General features: G+C 38.8%; 1 long non-coding RNA gene across 1 annotated transcript in view; it reads left to right on the top strand.

Annotated features, from left to right (window-relative positions):
- The window catches only part of LOC135310437 (uncharacterized), a 137,731-nt gene extending 119,615 nt beyond the window's left edge, over positions 1-18,116 (top strand). Inside the window, exon 4 of the long non-coding RNA XR_010370495.1 lies at positions 17,388-18,116. This is a non-coding gene — a long non-coding RNA (uncharacterized LOC135310437). The remainder of the gene's footprint in view (positions 1-17,387) is intronic.
- The last annotated feature ends 313 nt before the right edge of the window (positions 18,117-18,429 follow it).

The raw sequence follows: 18,429 nt of genomic DNA, 5'->3' as shown, positions 1-18,429 counted from the left end.
ATGGGGGTGACAGGAGGTTAGATTTGAGACCTACATTCAAAATCTGTACCAGGTTTGAGCTTTGGTCAGCTCCAGAATATGTTTTGAAGATTCTGTTATGGATGGGCTCATATTTGAAAAACTGGGGGACTTTAGTTCACTTATGTATTAGCCTAAATTCAAGTATTCACTTAGGATCCTTTCTTCAGTCTGATCCTTTGTCAACACAAATGAGCAATGTTTTCACCCCTCACTTCTACTGAGTAGTGCAATTCTGGTTTCCCATGTCAAGATATGAAGACTTTCCTCTGAGAATCCAGGTCTGAAACACATATTCAGCTCACAGTAGAGAGAACTATTCTCCATTACACAGTGCCTAAGGAAATCACTACGAACACAGAATCAAATGCTGTTGCTAATAAAATTTTTGTGATCTAGAAGAACTTATGACTTACTTACACATTTTGGTACTTAGATGCTTGTGCTCAAAGGATTGCAATTGTTAGCTAAACAAGGGCTTATGAGTGTATGTATTCCTTTTATTTTTAATGAAGACTAGTTGAACATGCACTTGGGGAATTTGAAGCAAGTGATGGATTTCATGTCTTAGCGTGTTTTGTTTAATCAGAAGACATTTTGCTGAAGTGAAGGAGACAATGTGTGTGTAGAAATAAAGGGCTTTTCTTGTCTCCTTCTTTTAATGGACAAGATGCTACAAGGATTCCAGTTTCCAGCTGTTGGAAGCAAGGTAAGGTATGCTGCCTAAATTCTGCTGGTGTTTGAGAGTGACATTTATGTTGCAGAGGACCTCTGACTAGAGACATAAATATAGCAATCCCTTCATATTTCTCACTGTGCTTCTAGTTACTGAAAAAGCAGATTACTCCTTGCTGCTGTTCAAATACAACAGGAACTAGAATCAAAGACCAATCCCTTTGGCAGACTAGTCTATTGTAGGATATTTGGAATAACAGATGACAGCGAATGTCAGGCCAGCACCTGGGCCCTTAACTTGCCATGGTTAGATGTAGTGAAAACCAAGAGAGCATACAGCATTACAGTAGACATGAGGAAGGGTACTTCTTTTTCCTGAAATACAGCAACTCAGTGCTTTGATGTGACTGCAGTACCCATCAGCAGTTTCAGGGCCCAGTCTGGCCACAAGCTTTGACAACAAAGTCATTTCTGTGGCCCTCTATAGTGGCCTCATTAGTCCACAATAGCACAGGAGGGTGAAGCACAGGAGAAGCTCTGAGACACATACTGATTTCATATTTAGTTTTTAATAAAATATTCCTTTATCCTAGACCAACTTTTGTGAAACTCACTCCAAAAGCACATGCAGGTATATGTAGTCCACCCAACAGGAAATTATCACTAGCTGAAATAATAGTAATAATAAAAAGCCATAGAAACTTTAGTTTCTATGTAAGTAAATTCTGCTTCTCCCTAAAACCTCTCTGTGCCTGCATCACCTTATATTTTCCACACACTGGTGGTTGGACTAGGAAGAAGTGCTTGTTTTTGTAGATATCTCAATAGATAGGCAATGTGTGACATTGGTCTATAGCAACTGTGCAATGGTTAAGTCAGAGCTATGCATTACTTTTGCAGCCATACCAGCCTCTCTTTTAAATTACTGCATGAAATAAGGGGCATAAAGGAGAATAATTCAGCTCTTTAAAATATTTTGTACTCTTTCAGTGCTATAAAGATATACAGAATATTGACCATTTAGTGATACCAATAGCACTGGGATATTTAACTTTGGAAAAACTTACATCTTGCATGTGTCACCTTTTGTCAGATAATTGCTGAAAGGTCAAAAATCACTAAAGATAAAAGTCTTTAGGTATGTACTTTGACCCAATACATCAGAGATATATTTCAACATTTAGTATTTGTATTCAAAAATTGGAGAAAATGGTTGAACAGTGTCTTTTCATGAATTTTTTTGCCAGAGAGATACACTTTGAAAATGACAGATTTGATGTGCCTTAGCAAGTGGTTTTGGTGACAGAAGGGTGAAAAGCAGAGAACAATAATGTTTTTACATTTCATGAAAAAACCTAAATTTTGGGGGGAAAAGCTCATACTCTTGACTTGTCTCTATCTCTCAGCCCTAAATATGGGCTAACCTTGGGAATATGGCAGTTTGCTTATGCCAGTATGCCCTCTATACTGTTAGACTGCTTGCATAAGCGATCACAAAGTTTTGTTTAAGGGAAAGGTTTCATTTTGCTTTGACATAGCAAGATTTCAGTATCTTTCTCCCAGCTTTCCTCTGCTGTCTCCTGAGATGGAATACGATTGTTCAGACTAAAAGCTAGTTATTACTATGCTTTTCTATAGTATTTACCATGTTTTTGAGTTCTTTGAGAAGCAGGTCCAAAGTCTAACCTTCCTGTTGACTGTATAGAGATATATATCAGGGCTAATGCATGGCATACCTTATGCTATCTATTATCCATACAGAGGTTTATCCTACGTCTCTTTTCAGTCTGGAGGTTGAATGGATTGCTAACTTTGCACCATCTTGCCAGCCTATCATTTTCTTTTACTACTTTTGATCTACTCCTGTGGAAAATCCACACTGACTTTCATGGGTCAGGTTCAAAATCAGAACTTCCAAGCTCTGCAATCCATTGCCTCTCCATTGGTGAGGCTGGCAAGAAAAAGAAATGCTAAAATGTGGGGTAACATATTTAATGCAGCTTTCAGGAGGAAGTGTAGCTCATATCTATTTGTAGTGTCTGCTAAAAGACTTGGGAAGCTTTTTAGGGATTGCCTACAATAGTTTTTACTGCCTTTCTTGGCAAATGTCAAACAAGATTCATGGGTTTTCCAGCCTTTAAGTAATGTTGGTCTTTGTTATCTCAATGGTATGAACAGGGTCAAGTGAGCTTAAGACCTGTTCTAATAAGGTCAAAGGGATTGTTGCAGGGGAAATAAGCACTTGACTCCACAGGCAAAGCAACAACTCAGTGGTGTCCAACTAAACAGTCATGTAGTCATACTAGTAATAGCAATGAGGATGATGATAATAATAATAGTAATAATAACATGAACTGCTATATTGTCTGTCAGCCCTCACTAGGATCAAGACCCTATTTTATTGGCCATCCAAACAAACAGTGAAATGCTTTTCCTGATGACTTGATAGTCTAACTAGGAAAGACAGAGCCAGGGTGGGAGACCAAGTCTGTTATCCCTCTCTGGTACAAACGGACGATCGGGATGCAAAGAGGTCAAGAAAAGCATCCAAGACCACACAGGAGTTCTGAGTCATTGGACCAAGAACTTAAAGTTTCCTTAAGTCTGAAACATTCCTTAACTATGTTCTGTATCCCACTGCAAAAAGTAACTGAGAAATACAATGCAGGCACATCTTAGCAGAGGACTGTTGTGTGACAGATGGTAAGGAACTCTTCCTATATATCAGTTAGAGACTTTTGTCTCTAGAATTTGGCCAACCCATCTCTGTAGACTTAAAAGTACAAAATGAAATAAAAAAGAAAGCTGAAACACTGTGTTCTTGATTTATTCTATTAATTTGACATGAGAAAGAAATTCCTACTATTTCCTTAGCAAACTGGATAAAAACTATTTTTGCTTTACATACTGAAGAAGGATTTTGATTTCGTGCATTTATACTTATTAGCCATGCATTAATACATATTCAGTATTCTGCCTTCTCCCCTTATGTGTATAATTTTTTTTCTGAAAAAATTACTTGAGAATTTACATACACACAGTAGCGTTGTATTTTCTTGTTTAATTCTGCTTATATGTTTCATTTTGCTAATCTCTCTAAATATATCTCTTGCTGCCTGTACCTAAGTTTTTGCTGAATAAGCACTTAAGGACAAAAATGCAGCACTGTCTACCTATGATTGATAGAAAAAAATAGCTTCCAGCTGATGCAGACATTTCATTGACTTCCAATAACTGCAGGTGCAGAATTATAGTTCTCATTTAAGTACACTGTCAGTATTTATTTAGGTGCAGTGACTTATTTAGGTGCAGAGATTTGATGACTGGTAATTTTAGTACACCTAGATATAAATCATAGTTCTTCCTAGCATAATGTACAAAAAGAAAGAGCAGAAATATTTAACGTACTACTTTTTTTTTTTTTTTTGTGTCACTTAAATTCTGCTGACCTGGGTTATTGTAAATATTTCTCCAAGTGCAGGGAATTACCTCCAAAGTTCACTATAAAACAGATTCCTTCTGGGCTGATTCAGTCCTGTAAAGTTCAGATAGGCTGATGGGAGTCTGGAGCAGCTTGTTCCCAAGAGTATTATACATGGGCTTCTTTAAAGAATCCAGCTGGTACTCACACGTATGGCTGAACTTGGCCTTGAGTGAACCCTCTCTTGATTAACTCTTGTATTAGATCGGAAATACTACATGCAGGTTCTGAACTAAATCTACAGTCAAAACATTGAGGAGAGGCAAAGAGTGAAGGGGGATATCACTCAGCAAGGGAGAGCAGTAAGTGGGGGAACAAAACATTTGTAAAACTAACATGCTGCTTTTGAGAAAATTTCAAAGGTAGATATGCTTTGTGAGAGTTATTGCCGTTGTATTTAACACCAGTGCAATGTAAGCTTCTATCCTTCCTTTGGTGACTAAATTTATCTATTTGATGTACTGGTTAGTGCTAGTTTTCCAGTTAGATGAAGACTGTGAAGATGTGTCTTCGAGGGAGAAGTTAATGTTCTGCTTAATCATCTATCCTCAGCCCAAGCACATCACCTGTTGCAATTAATCAAGGAACTTGATTAGGGAAGTCTAATGGTGTGCATTGTGCTGCAGGTCACCCTGGATGAACACAATGATCTTACAGCCTACGGACTTGTTGAATAAGGATTTGGCTGTTAAACAGGTTTATTCCCTGGCTCCACATTAATCTATATAGAAGTCTCACTGAATGTAATTAAAAAGCAGTGAATTCTGGATGAAAGAAAAAATATAATATTTTCCGTTTTTCTGGATGGAGTGCTGTCAGTGTAATAGAAACCATGGTTTCCTTTATCTCATAACAGGCAAGCAGGATTTGAATCTGTGCTCTTCCATATCATGAATAATAAAGGAGTAGAAAGGTAGAATAAGGTCTCTTCTTTGTGACAGCTGTATAAGCCTGCTATATCCAGTAAAATAAAGATATAAATTGATATCTGTACAACAGAGACAGATGCTGAAAATATAAGCCCCCTTTTTCAGATAGCAGTGGCATCTGCAGTGGTCAGCAAACATGCTGACGTTTTCACAATACCATACCAGGCATGTTAAAGAGAACCTAGGGGTAGTTTTTACCCAATTCTTTTAGCAGGACTGAATATCTAGCATTAGAAATCCATACCTCTCCTCTGCAGAAGTATGAAGTCGCTGTGGTTCCTAGAGTACAAACACCTCTCCTTTGAAGAGCATGCAGTTTTTGAGCACCTGAAGAGTGTAATGCCATGTTGGCAACATCCTGTAAACAGCTCATCTTCAGAGATAAACACATCTTTCTATTTTTTTGGTTATTAAAACATCAGTACTTTTCCTTTGCTTAAAAGAAAACAAACATCTGATTTACCTACAGGAAGCTGAGTCTCAAAGACAGCCTAAATGTTGTCTTTCAGTAGTTGAAACTAGAACAAGCAGAAGAAAGTTAGTTTAAGAAATTTAAGAAAAAGTTTTCTTAAGAAATAATTTTAACTCGTTTACTATGGATTTGTTTTAGATTGTTGGGGTTCTGCTTTTTCAGTACTGTAACACATACCTTTACTTCAATTTTCCAAATTTCTGGAAATCACACAACTTGTTACATTTTAGCTGTTCCACATTGAAGAAATGTGTCTTCCTCAACTTACTGTATTTTTAATTACAGGACAGTACCTCTTTTCTGCTGCACTAATAACAGATTACCTACTCTTAAATTTTTAAATATCTGCCCTATGTAAATATCCCATGGGAAATTAGAATTCCAATCTGTAATGCACTGTGCAGATACTTAAGCATGAATCATTGTCCTGAAGTCTAAATAAACAAAGGGCTAAATTTATGGTATAAATTAAAGAGAAAATAAATAATGCCTGACAAAGAATTGTTCCTATGTTGCAGATGGGAAATGGAGTCAATACAAGATTAAGTGATTTGACGTGACCAGGGTCATGCAGGCAACCTGTGGCAGCTATTGACATTGAATTGCTGCCTCCTGACTGCCAAGCTTAATGGTAGAACCATCTTTCTTTCCATGATACCTTCCCTCTTCTTAACTCTTTCATGTTTTGATGCTGTGAGTGGATGTCACAGGGTGGCAGAATGCCTGCTTTATCAAGCACTTTTCATTAAGAACATGTGTCGGAGCTACAGTACTTCCTGTACTTTCCCCTTCAACAAAACCTCATCTACATACCTCCCACACAGCTGTTCTCGAAGACACAGTTTATCACCAAACAGCCCCCTCATTTCTTCTCCCCACCATTTTGCTAGATGCATATGTTTCTGAGCTTTCTGTGGGAGCAGAACTAACATTTAAACTTTGTTGCTAGGCAGATGTTAGGACTGTAAGGTAGAGTTCCTCTGCACAACAGTGGATTTTCTGGTTTGTCTTTATAAAGCATGGAGAACAAGTCACCTCCATGCCAATACTTAATTGGTACACAGTATAATCTTGGGGTTTTTTTCACAAGAAGCAGAAGGAAGTGGTAAACCTTTCTAGAGAGTAAAAAAGCTAGAATATGTTTCAGATAGTTACTTTCTTATGAACTACGATTAGCTTCCTGTTTTAAACCAAGGCATGCCTGACAGAGACCTACATCCTAGTCTATCACACTCCGGGCTGTTCAATGAATTGTTAAACGAATCATGTCTGCAAATTAGTAGAAACGGTCTTTGCTGTAAGAGGAATTGCTCAACACTATCCCTCCTGAGCTGCAATGTGAAAAGATTTTACATGGAGCTATGTCACAGGTTTAGAAAGCAGAGCCCTGTCACCAATGGAAATATTATACTTCAGCTCTATAAGGAAGTTACAGTGATCAGAAAGAGGAATACAATGCTAAATAATGTTATCATCAGTGCACTGAAGGAATGTTTTCACTTCCTATAATGTTCCAGAGGGGAGTGACCTAAGCCTGTATGCAGCAGTGCACAGCACAGCGTTGCATTAGCTAAACTTTTTTGACCTTTTGTCTGCAGTAAAATGGTGTCCTTCACTGTAGGTGAGAAAGATGGAAATGCTCTTCCTGTCTGCCTAGTCTCTCTGGCAGAGTTTACGCTCTTATGCTGTGCAGTCTATTTATACTCTTTTGCTGTTTAGTTTATACTAAACGTGTCCAAATAAATCCAACAAGCAAGAGGGAAGAAGATTACTTTTTTAATCCACACCCCCTTTCTAGAACTGTGTATGTTACTCTCCTGTACACTATATGATCAAAGTACAGGCCATGTGAATGCATAAAGGATGCAATAGGCGTCACCCCTGTACTTGCTAGTATTCAGGTTCCCAGGGAGCGCCAGTTATCAGTCTGGACAGTTTGATGTAATCCTACTAATGTAGCTGAAGCTATCTGGACTGAAGGATTTATTAGTTGTGAACGTTCATTTTTGTTTTTACTGGGTGAGTGCCAGTAAATAAGTCACCAAAACAACTAGCTGGGTGTCATTTGATAGGAAAAGGCTGGGATCACAAGTAGGCCTTCTGTCTTTTAACAAAAAAAAAAAGTGCTGAGGTAAGCAGTGTCAAACCCAGCTGCATCAACATGATGGTGGGAAGATAAATGAGAGCTTTCACTGCTGGATGCAGGGGATGGAGAGCCCACAGCTCTGAAGAACCTCTTCATATCCCAGAAACAGCTGTCATAACTGAAACTGCAAGGGACTGCTTTTTAAGCCACGAGTTTTGATAAGGGGAATTCTCTCACCAGTCGTTTCTCTAGCTGATATACACACTTTTAGCAACACAACCCATCTGAAAGGTGACTGGAGATTTAAATATCTTCAAAGGTTTCCAAACCCCTCTTTTTATAATCTCTTCCGAACACTTATGCTGAGTTCCCAGCTGGCATTTCTGAAGTATCTATCACTATAGTATCTGGCTGCTGAGCCGTATGAGCTCAACAATTACTGTGTAATGTAAAACTTCTTAGATTTTTCCTATGGGAGGCTGAACTTTACAAAGTTAGATCTAACATTTACCCTGCTATTGGCAACAGTGAATCATTAAAAGAGACACAATAGAAGGGACATGGGGTCATTTTAGAATAAATATTCGGGTGATGACAGTTTTGAAATGTTCTGTTGGCCTCTCCCGGTGTGTGTTCTGGGAACAGGAGGTCACGCGAAGTCAAGGGTGATGAAATGCATGTTCTCATGGTCTGACCTACTGTAGGGGGGGAAGGCATGAGTGACATGCTTGGGTCTAAGCTCTGCATATGCAAGTGTGTGTGTGCATGCACGTGCATGCAACATTTGTGCAGGGGGAAGAAGGAGAATGGGGAATCATGAGGCGGGGGAGGGAGGTGTTTGGTGCTGGTGGTGCAATGAACTCCAGACAGGGACTGCTTTCTCTCCGCAGGGCCCGCCAGCTCCTTGTGGCTGTTGCCTGGGCAATGGCTGGGGAATTATGAGGAATGCTTGGAAACGATATCCTTCTTTTGGGCTCATGGATGGAGCAGAAGGGGGTGGATGGCTTTTCTCTGTCTGTTTCTTTTTTATATTCAGCAGATTAGACAGGCAGGTTGCTGTGGCGACGACACAGAGGAGGTCTCCTGCACACCTGCAACACAAACAAGGAATTCTGCCAACAAAGACTTAAGGAATCCCAAAGGCATTTTTTTTTTTTCCTTATTTCTTTTTCCTTTTTTTTCCCTATGGTGAATGCAGAAAAGGAGGGAAAAGGGGAAAAAAGAGGAGGAGATGGCAAAAGAGGGAGGAGGGAGAGATGAAAAGTCATTCAATATTCAAACAGCTTAGCTGAGCAGCAGCTCTCGCTTGCTGCAAAAGAGGATGTGCATAAACAAGACGCACAGGCTGTCCATAAGAACACCGTGAGCAAGGTGAAAGAGAAAAGAACAAGGAAGAGAAAAGAATGAGCATTATTTTGGTTTTACTTACTGAGTGTTCTGAATTTCATTATGTCTCTGGAGGAAACCGAAATAAAGCAACTAAGGAAATGCCAGAATGCAGGCACAGGACACAGAGGTGTGGATGGGGGGGTGTAAAGCTGGAAACTGAAGTAACTTCTTTGTGTCTGGCTAGGGAAGATGTATTTGTGTTTCTGAGTGCACATACAGATATAAGATTTCATTTCTAGAGGAATCCCACCTTTAGAAAAAGAGCTGCAGAGTGGTGTGAAAATTGACATTACATGCCTGCTCCTTTGCTAAAAGAAAGTATCCAGAAGGGGGTATATGTGGGGAGTGGGGGTAAAGAAAAAAAGAAGAAAACCTTTATAACCAAGAGGTCCTCAAGACAAATGTGTTGCTCTGGGATGCCATGGCATTTCTCCAGCTTCTCCCAATGAAGTAGTCAGTTCCATGAAGACTTACTGTCCTTGTCTCACCTCTCCAGGCTGTCTCTCTTCTACCCCTTGTCCTCTGTCTCCTACCTATCCACCTATCCCTTTACAATCCCTTCCAGTAATTTTTCACATCACCTTTTCCCAACATCTGAAATGATTGTTTGCCTGCCTGAAGCACTATCCAATGTACTTACAAACAACAGATTAAATAAAATATATAAATATATAAAATATTAAAAAAAATATATATATGAACAGGTAGTGAATGCACAGATGGCTCTTTGTTTCTGCATATGCCAAAGTGTGGCTGTTCAGAGACTTGTTCCTCTCCTCTGACTGTCTCCCTTGTCACTGGAAGGATGAAGGTCCTCACCAACCAGGATGTTTGATAATAGAAAAAAAAAAGTTTAACATTTCAAACTGATACATTTAACAAGCGTCTGGAACTTGCACTATAAATGGTAAGGGAGGAGGGGTAAGTGGGGATGTGAAGGAGGCAGAGACTTTAACCACATTCTGTTTCTTGGATGCAACAGGTGTCAGGAGTATTTCCCAGGCTGTCAGGGAAAAGAGCACTTTGCCCCCCATCCAGTTATTTTTTCCAAGCACAGTTTCCTATAACTGGAAAAGGGAGCAAGAGAGAGTTTTCTGCAGATAACAGTGATAATGAGCTTAAAATTACAGTTCAGGTGACCCAAATATAATAAAGTTCAGTTGTTTTCATGACTGGTTTAATCTTTGTAAAGAGTTTCATAGCCTATTTGTGAGATGAGTTTAAAAAAGCCAAGCTTTTCCTGCTCAGATATCAGTAATTTTGGTGGAAGGTTATCCATGTTTATGGAAGGTAATGGCTTGTTCAGGTCCCATATATTAGATTTCCCTTCCCTTTCCTTTGTTTTATTTTGAGGTTGAGTGTAGCTTTCCTTCTGGACATACTGTATTACTGTGTCTGTGGCCATGTTTATAGATAGAGCACTTTGTGGATAATTTAAAAGTACCATAAAATACAGCCTATTGCTCATCAGTTTATTCAGATTCTGAGCTTAGCATTCATGTCAGTAAAATTTTCTGAAAAACAACTTTAAAAGAGATTGCATATGCTCTGTTCCAGTTAACACAGTGCATAATGCCTCACTTCTTCAGTCAGAAAACTAGACTAACCTATGGGGCCTCACACAGGGATATGTTTTTACTAGCGGATGGCTGTGGATTTTTTCATGTCCTCTATTGTGCTCTGTTGAAGTGATATCCCATGCTGAACTCTATTCCACACACACAATTCAAACAAAGCGATGGGGGATTGAGTATATGATCCTGGGCATGATAGTAAATGTGAACTGACTGTTCAAAAGAGCAGACTTCGGCCTGTCTAGAGCTCGCTGAAGTCAGTGGGAATTTTTTCCATGGGTGTCAGTGGATTTCTGATCAGGCTTTACACATTAATGGAATAAAGTCAAGTGTTTTAGTCCTGTCCCCCTAGAAGTAAATCTTCCCCTGTAAGGAGTGTATGTAAGAGACAAACCAATATGCAAACCATGATTACATATAATGAAGGAAAGAAATTCAACTGAGATATCAAAGTGAGGGAAAAAAAGGAGAATTCTTGGAGGAATTTTCCATCTCCCTTCCTCTGGGCTGGCTTGTGTCTACCAATCTTACTTCCCCCATTTACAGGTTTCTGAGATCCACATTGCCCTTCCAAATCTAACCCAAGAAAAGCACTCAGAGAACAGTGGCACTCCCCTCACTGAGCGAGGTACTATCTGTAGCTGGCGGGTCCCCTGAGCATGTAGAACTCTGTAGCATGATCCAGCTAGTGCTGGGGACAGGAACTGAAAGACATTGGGGCTTTCTGAGGTGATACCCTTTGATTGGATACAAGCAAGGAAAGGAAAGCCAAGATCTGTAGACACTGGAAGTATATTCTGGTGTAAATGAAGTAGAGATTATTTCTAGGATCTTATGAAAAGAGCTACAAATACCAGATTCCGAGCCACATTCTGATCTGATGCTTTGTGAGCCTATTTTCATTTTAACGGAGTCACTCCAAACTTATGGTAGAGTAACTAGGTGGAAATGAGTCCATGGTTATTTATTAGTAATACCTTTTGTTGGCTATTCTTTTACAATATGGTACTTATGGGTATAGTCCAGATTTTCTGTGTTACTTTAGCTATTAAATTGCAGTAAAGATTGAGGCAAGCTATTTTAATTGTGGTAGAATCAGACTCTGTTTCAATTTCTACCTCCTTGTGAACCTATGTTTTTCCATATGTCACATAAGTCAAGCTTTCCTATAGGTCAGTTTATGATTGTGGATATATGTGTATATATATACACATACAAATATATATATATAAATGTATGTTTTTTTTAAAGAAGACAAGCTTGTTCTTCTTTCAGTGGACAGTACTGCATCAGAAAATATCAACCACAAATGAGATACTAGAATTCAAATTCTCTGAAGTGCTCAGATGGAAAAGAAATTGGAATAAATAACAGTGTCTTTTAACTGCATGTAATAAACACAGAAAAGGCAACCCACGTACAGAGAGAGATTTTGATTAAAGGAGCATTTGGTCTGTGAACATTAGTTTGTTTTAGTTACATGAAAAAATGATGGATTGTTTATCACTGAACTGAACTAAACTTTCAACTGTGCTTGAAAGTTAAATTTTAAATAAAAAAATGTGGATTGGTCCATGTCTGACACAGAAATGCAACGATTCAGAAATCTGCATAAAACACCTCTTAAAGGAAGATGATCCTTGGACCATAGTAAAAAAGGTGATACATTTTTCTTTTAAAATACTGCATGAAAAGTATGATGTTAGTGTTTTGCAGCCTCTGTTACTTCCCAGAGGAGGAAAAACCAAAGGGAACATGAAACGCCTTGAGCATCCAACCATGTCTGAAGTGAGGTTTTACAGAAGCCATAAGCCACTTTTAAAGGACATAAGCTTTTTAAAATGCCAGATATAGACTCTTTTTTTTTTAAGGGTTACAGTCATAGATCTGGAAAACTAGTAACAACCAGTGTGAGCAGGTATGTGAGCAGGAGATCTAGCAAGGAGCTACTGAAAGCTGTGTGTCCTGTTTTTCATATCTCTACGTTTATTCTTAAGAAGAATGAGAGGGTGGAAATGGCCCCATTTCTGCCTATAAGGCCCCACCTCTATGGAAGGAGAGGAGTGCTCCCAGTGGATATAGTGTGCCACACTGGTAGCAGTTTGAAGAAGACTTGCTGTTCTAGTCTGCCTTTCTAGTTGGAAGAACAATTGCAAAAGTAGCTCTGAGTGTTAGGGGGAAAGGGACATATGCTGAAAATCAGGACAGGGCTGCATCTGGAACCCCATGCAGCCTGAACTGCAGTGAATTCTCTGTAGATACTGTAGGAAAGGAACATGGGTTCTCATTACACTCTCCCCATGCATGACCATCACATCCAGCATACATACGTCTTCAGAGTCTCAGAGATGAAAAAACACTTTACAGCTGGCTGACATCATCCCCACTCCTCATCTGCATGCAGAAAAGGGGAGACCTGTTTGTGTGGCTCCCCTCAGACTGAGTTGTTCTGGAGTTGTAAATTACTTTAAAGCTCTTCAAGATGAAGGACATTGTGAATGTGGGACAGTTATCAATGTAGGTTGAACACACAGGCAAAATAAATACTATGAATGTATCTGGAATGAAATCAATGTGTTCTTGCTTGCAAATTTGGAATGTGATTAATCAACATGCTGATTACTTTGTAAATATTAGTGATGTATCTATTGCCAAACTATCTGAGCAACTTAGTACCCATAGACAGTGACCAGCTAGGTCCCTGGAAGGGCATCTCACAATTGTATATTCTCATGAGCCTTCTTAAAATCACCAGTTTAAATATAAACATTGCAGAAAGCATCATGTTCCACTTTTAAGCCAGTTCTGAAGTGTAACCACCTCTAGGCTGAAATGTCCCATCTGTTTAGCACTGTCCAGTTAACCCTGACTTCCATTTTGGGAGAAGTGAATAACACAGCGTATAGATTCAAACCGTAATAAGATTTTGGATGAAATATTGCCATTTATGTTGGAATTTGATCAAGGATTAAAGAGGAACCCTAATTCTGTTGATATTCACTGAAATTTAGGTATTACTTCTGGGTTAAGTAACTTCACTGAGGATCTAGAAACTGATAAATGTTCTGTCTTAGTTAAATCTTCCCTGCTTTGTGAAAATTTTGTTTTCCAAATATTGTTTTATTTTACAAAATTTGGTAGTGTTACAGACATGTTTTCAGGTTTTTCTAATCTCTTACCTTGATGCTGCTTTTCTGAGTGATTGTTTGAGCCTTCATTGTCCCTTCCTAATGTTCTTGGGTTTTACCTGCATGAAGGCATCTGATTTTGAGCAACAGTGACAAATGAAGAATAATTCTATATGTGCTGATTCCTTTAACCTCCACTCTTCTTGTGCACTGCTGTTCAGATATAAAGTGTTATTATCGAGTAATGTTAACTGTTAGTACAGATTCCCTCTATTCCAAAGCATTTTGGGACCTCAGTGTTACTCTGAAAGCCGATCTGGCTCAAGGTTCTCTGTCTTTTTCTTCAGCGAAATGTAACACTTGAGGATTAAAGGCTCAACATGTCTTCCAAATTTTTCATTGCATTCAAACCCATGGTGCAGAATTTTATTTATATTTTTTATATGTTAACTGAAGTGAAGAAATGGGAAGCTCTGGATAACTGACTCACCCAATGCAGTAATACTCTGAGTAATAAAAGAGATAAGATTGGACTTTTTAAAGTATTTTAAAAATTTTTCAAAACTCTTGCCAGCGATTTGTACATATATATGCATATGAATAATTTGTACATATACAAATGTAATAGTATGTGTGTGTCTGATTTTTGTTTTCCTGCTAACTAATTCTACATGTCCCATACATACAGTATGAGACCAAAATCATGACAATGGATAATAACTTTTCATTGCTTTGTCATTTTATTGTGGATTGTGCTTGTATGGTCTCTCTCATTTATTAATAAATTTGTATTTATTGAAATTTTTCCCTTCTTTAGCCTGTCATAGGCACTGAAGCCTAACTGACTGCTTCCTCTTTTTTGACTTTTCAACCCTAGAGGATTTTACCAGAAAAATTCTGCTTAGTTTCATTAAGGTTAGCTGACATTAACAAAAACTGTGTTCTATCTACCAAAGATGTTTTTACCTTCAGCTGTACTCTGCTTTATTGCAGTAAAAGAATCTAGGTTAGTCACTAGGTAGGAAAGACCTTATTTTCAGGCATACAGATATTATAGCTATTTTAGACTGGGACTTGGATGAGATTGATTGTACATGCAGCCTAAGGGGCAAACTTCAATGTATGATGCTTTATTTTTAATTTAAAAAATAAAAGAGAAGCGATGTAGCCAAACTGCTCTAGTCTGTTATCATGACATCATAAATAGTTTAGGCCTGCAAGCATGTCCTGCACTATTATTGAAAGGGATATTGCTATTAGAACTGTTATTAGAGAGCTTGATTTCTCAACCTCACCAGAGGTACTGCAGATAGACATGAGTTCAGCAGTGGGCTTTATGGGGCAATAGGAACTGTTGCACTGTGAGATTAGAAGTAGTTAGGAGCATAAACCCTGCTAAGGTTATGGGCAGAAAATATCAAAATAGTGTGAGTTTGAGGAATGTGGTCCACATAGGACTTGTAGAAGTTCTTTTCAAGTCATCTGTTCACAGGGTTTCAGAGGCCTGTAATTTCCACTCAATATTTGAAGCTCTTCTGAGCTAGAATAAAGAAAATATTTCATTACAAAATCAGTATATTTTTAGGATTGTATTGCCTCTGCATTTGCAAAGGTTTCCATGCTTCAAGAAACTCTATTTGGAGTTTATCTAGGACACCCAACACATGACAAAGTGCTTTTGGTACAATGCCAAACCTGAGCCAAGCCCATACTTTGTTATGAAATCTATTCTTCCTTTTCAGAGACAGCAAGAGAATTATCTGCTTCATCTATGTTACAAAATCAACTTTCCAAAACCAGGAGAATGTTGTACTTACTCCTGCACTCTTCTGGGGCAGCTATAGCTCTGAAACACATGCAAGTGAAAATGGTGCTAGAACATTTCTGCTCTATCTCATTTAAAGGATCATATGATGTTTGCCAACACTTGCAGTTAGGTGTGCTTTCTGCCTCCTTTTTCTCTGTCACCTTGTAATTTTAGGGTTAATGGACTATGGATTTGGGTTCAAAATCAAAGCTGCAAGCAGAAATATATTTAACGATCTCATCCTACCTCTCTCCTCTTGTGACCCAAGCACTTAGCCAAAAATCAGGTTATTGGAGGTTGTTCTGTGGTATGGAGCCAGATGTCTTTATTATTTGCAAAGAAGATAGAAATTCCTTTTATTCCCTGAACAAGGAGATATCAAGCAGCAGGTAGCTATTCACTCACAACTCCAAATCCTTTTCACTTCATACAAAAAGCTGTTTAAATTTGTTCTTATTTCCATTCTCTGTGGGTCAAGCTTCATGCGTGTCTTTTTTCCCAAGCTTTTCTGTTTTATTTGTTCTTTCACTCTGAGGTAATTGATCCTTCAGAGAATGAACTCCCACCAAATCACTTTGTACTATCACTCTGGGCAGCAGGGAGTGCCTGCATTGATGCAAGGGCCATATTGGTTTTAGCTGTAAATGTACTTACCAAAGCTCAGTGGCTTCTTTGCCTGCAAACTGGCTGTTATGTTCATGGACCTTCATCCTGATAGTGTAACCCAAACCCTGTCATTAATTTCTAGCTGAATGACTGACATTAACATAAAATAGAAGATCTTGTAAATTACTGCAGTAGGCATATAAACATTAGCATCCAGGGTTAGAACATGTTACGTTTTTCCAGCACATCTGGTTTCAAGGCAACAGTCTTAGAGTCACAGTTCTTCAAACACAAATGTGGATAAGCAGGTACTCGGACGTAGTTGTTTTACTCTTCCATTGACTATAATGTGTCTGTTCCTCACCCACATTGTATTGACTGCATCTAAGCTTTTTCATAGCTTAGTAAAGAACTATAAATCTAGCTAAGTGTCTGGAACAGGCTATGGCTCACACTTGCTCTACCTATCTGAGCTGTTCCCCCACCCTCAACACTGCTTTTATCCTTCATGGTTTTATTGCAACTCTTCTGCAACATCACTTTTCTTCAGTCCAAAAGTTAGAGTACACTGCTTTTGTTAACCCTTTTGCAGAAGTTCTTGGTTCAACCTTGATGAAAGTCAGTAAAAATCTTTCAATAAATGGGAATAGGGTCAGCCCTTATTGAAAGAGGACATGACAACAACATGTCCATAACGCTTCTGGTTCCTGCCCCATGCCAAAACGCTGCTGCAGCAAAACTTTATTTTTTAACCTATCCAGATTAAGAGCACTGGGGCAATTCTTTCCCACTCAGAACTATCTGTAGAAAGAGTTTGGAACACAGGGAAATCTTCAGTAGTTCAGACTGTGAAAATCACATTCCTTATCTCCCAGATGGCTTAGGAAGAACCTTCAGACAACACACAAAAAAGGTAAGCCTTAAATTTCCACGGAAAATATACTGTGGAATTCTTGCACATCTGTGGCACTTTCTCACTCTCTGCTGAAAAGATGTAGTGAATTGAAAAATGTCCTATTGCGGCCAATTTTTTATCCTACCACACATAGAATCCTGGAGTCAGTCTAATGAAATCTGTTGTTGTTAATAGCTCTAAATTTACATTGGGGCACTTGAGATCAGACTGAATTGTGATCTCCAAGGCAGCATGGGAACAGCCTGCTTGTTTGAATACTTAAGCTGTTTGCCACACTGTTTTCTTCTTCTATATTTCTTTTTCCAGGGTAGCATTCTGGATGTGGAAAAACAGAAGAGGAAAATTACAAAGGCAACAAAATAACTCCAAGATCTCAGCAGCTTAGCTATCCCACCATCTGTTAAAAAAGACAAAACATTAAAACAGAACAAAACTTGTGGTCCAACAGCTATGTCTGCAAAGAAGAAACAGTGCTATAGTTGAAATTCCGTGCAACTCCCTTTGGATCAAAATATTACGACAACAACAAATAGAAGTGACCACATTTAATGGATACTCAAACAGCTAGGCCATGACTCAGATTTCTTACTGTTGTTTGGAAGTGAAATCTGAGAGCAGAGACGAGAGAGGGAAAGAAACCTTGTGTTAAGCTGGCATGCACCAGTGAATAAATGGCTGGCATTTGCAAAGCTTCATTGCAGGGGAGCTTTTAACGGTTTGCCACTGCCAGCTGATGTCTCTTTAAGTGTCACTGCCAAGAAGCCAAAACTGGAAGCAGGTGCAGGGGCAGAGGAACTGGATGTGGAAAGGGAGAAAAAAAGAGAAAGAACAGAACTTCTGTTGTTAAAATGCTGTTGCTTTCATTAAAACCTAAACAAAGCTTTACTTTAAACTTGAATAATAATTTTTCATGTAATAGACTCCTGCCTATCAAGTTTGACAATACTCTTACATTTCTGCACTGAGCTAAAAGATTTTTGTTGGTTGTTGGGGTTTGTTTGTTTGTTTGTTTCCCTGTAAAGCCTTGGATTGACTGAGAGAGCAGCTTTCCTTTGGAGATTGAGAGCATCTGCTTCTTAACGCCCCTTGTTCCACCCCCCAACCAAACTGCTTTTTATACACTCCTATCCCCATTAGTCCAGGGCATTGGAACAGAGCTGCTTCCTCAGCTCAAGTCTCTCTCTTCACTGTGCCATGTCACTGGTTCAGGACCTTAGTACACTGCTGTCTGATAAGATGCATAGGAGGAAATGTTAGGTGCGAAGGATTTAATTTGTAAATACACTAAAGCAATGTGCTACTCATGATTTTGTGAAACATCTTGTGTTCCTTTTTCTTAAGATCAGTT

The sequence above is a fragment of the Phalacrocorax carbo genome, chromosome Z (genome assembly GCF_963921805.1).
Source record: "Phalacrocorax carbo chromosome Z, bPhaCar2.1, whole genome shotgun sequence".
Taxonomy (NCBI): Eukaryota; Metazoa; Chordata; class Aves; order Suliformes; family Phalacrocoracidae; genus Phalacrocorax; species Phalacrocorax carbo.
This window is presented reverse-complemented; position numbering and strand designations above follow the sequence as displayed.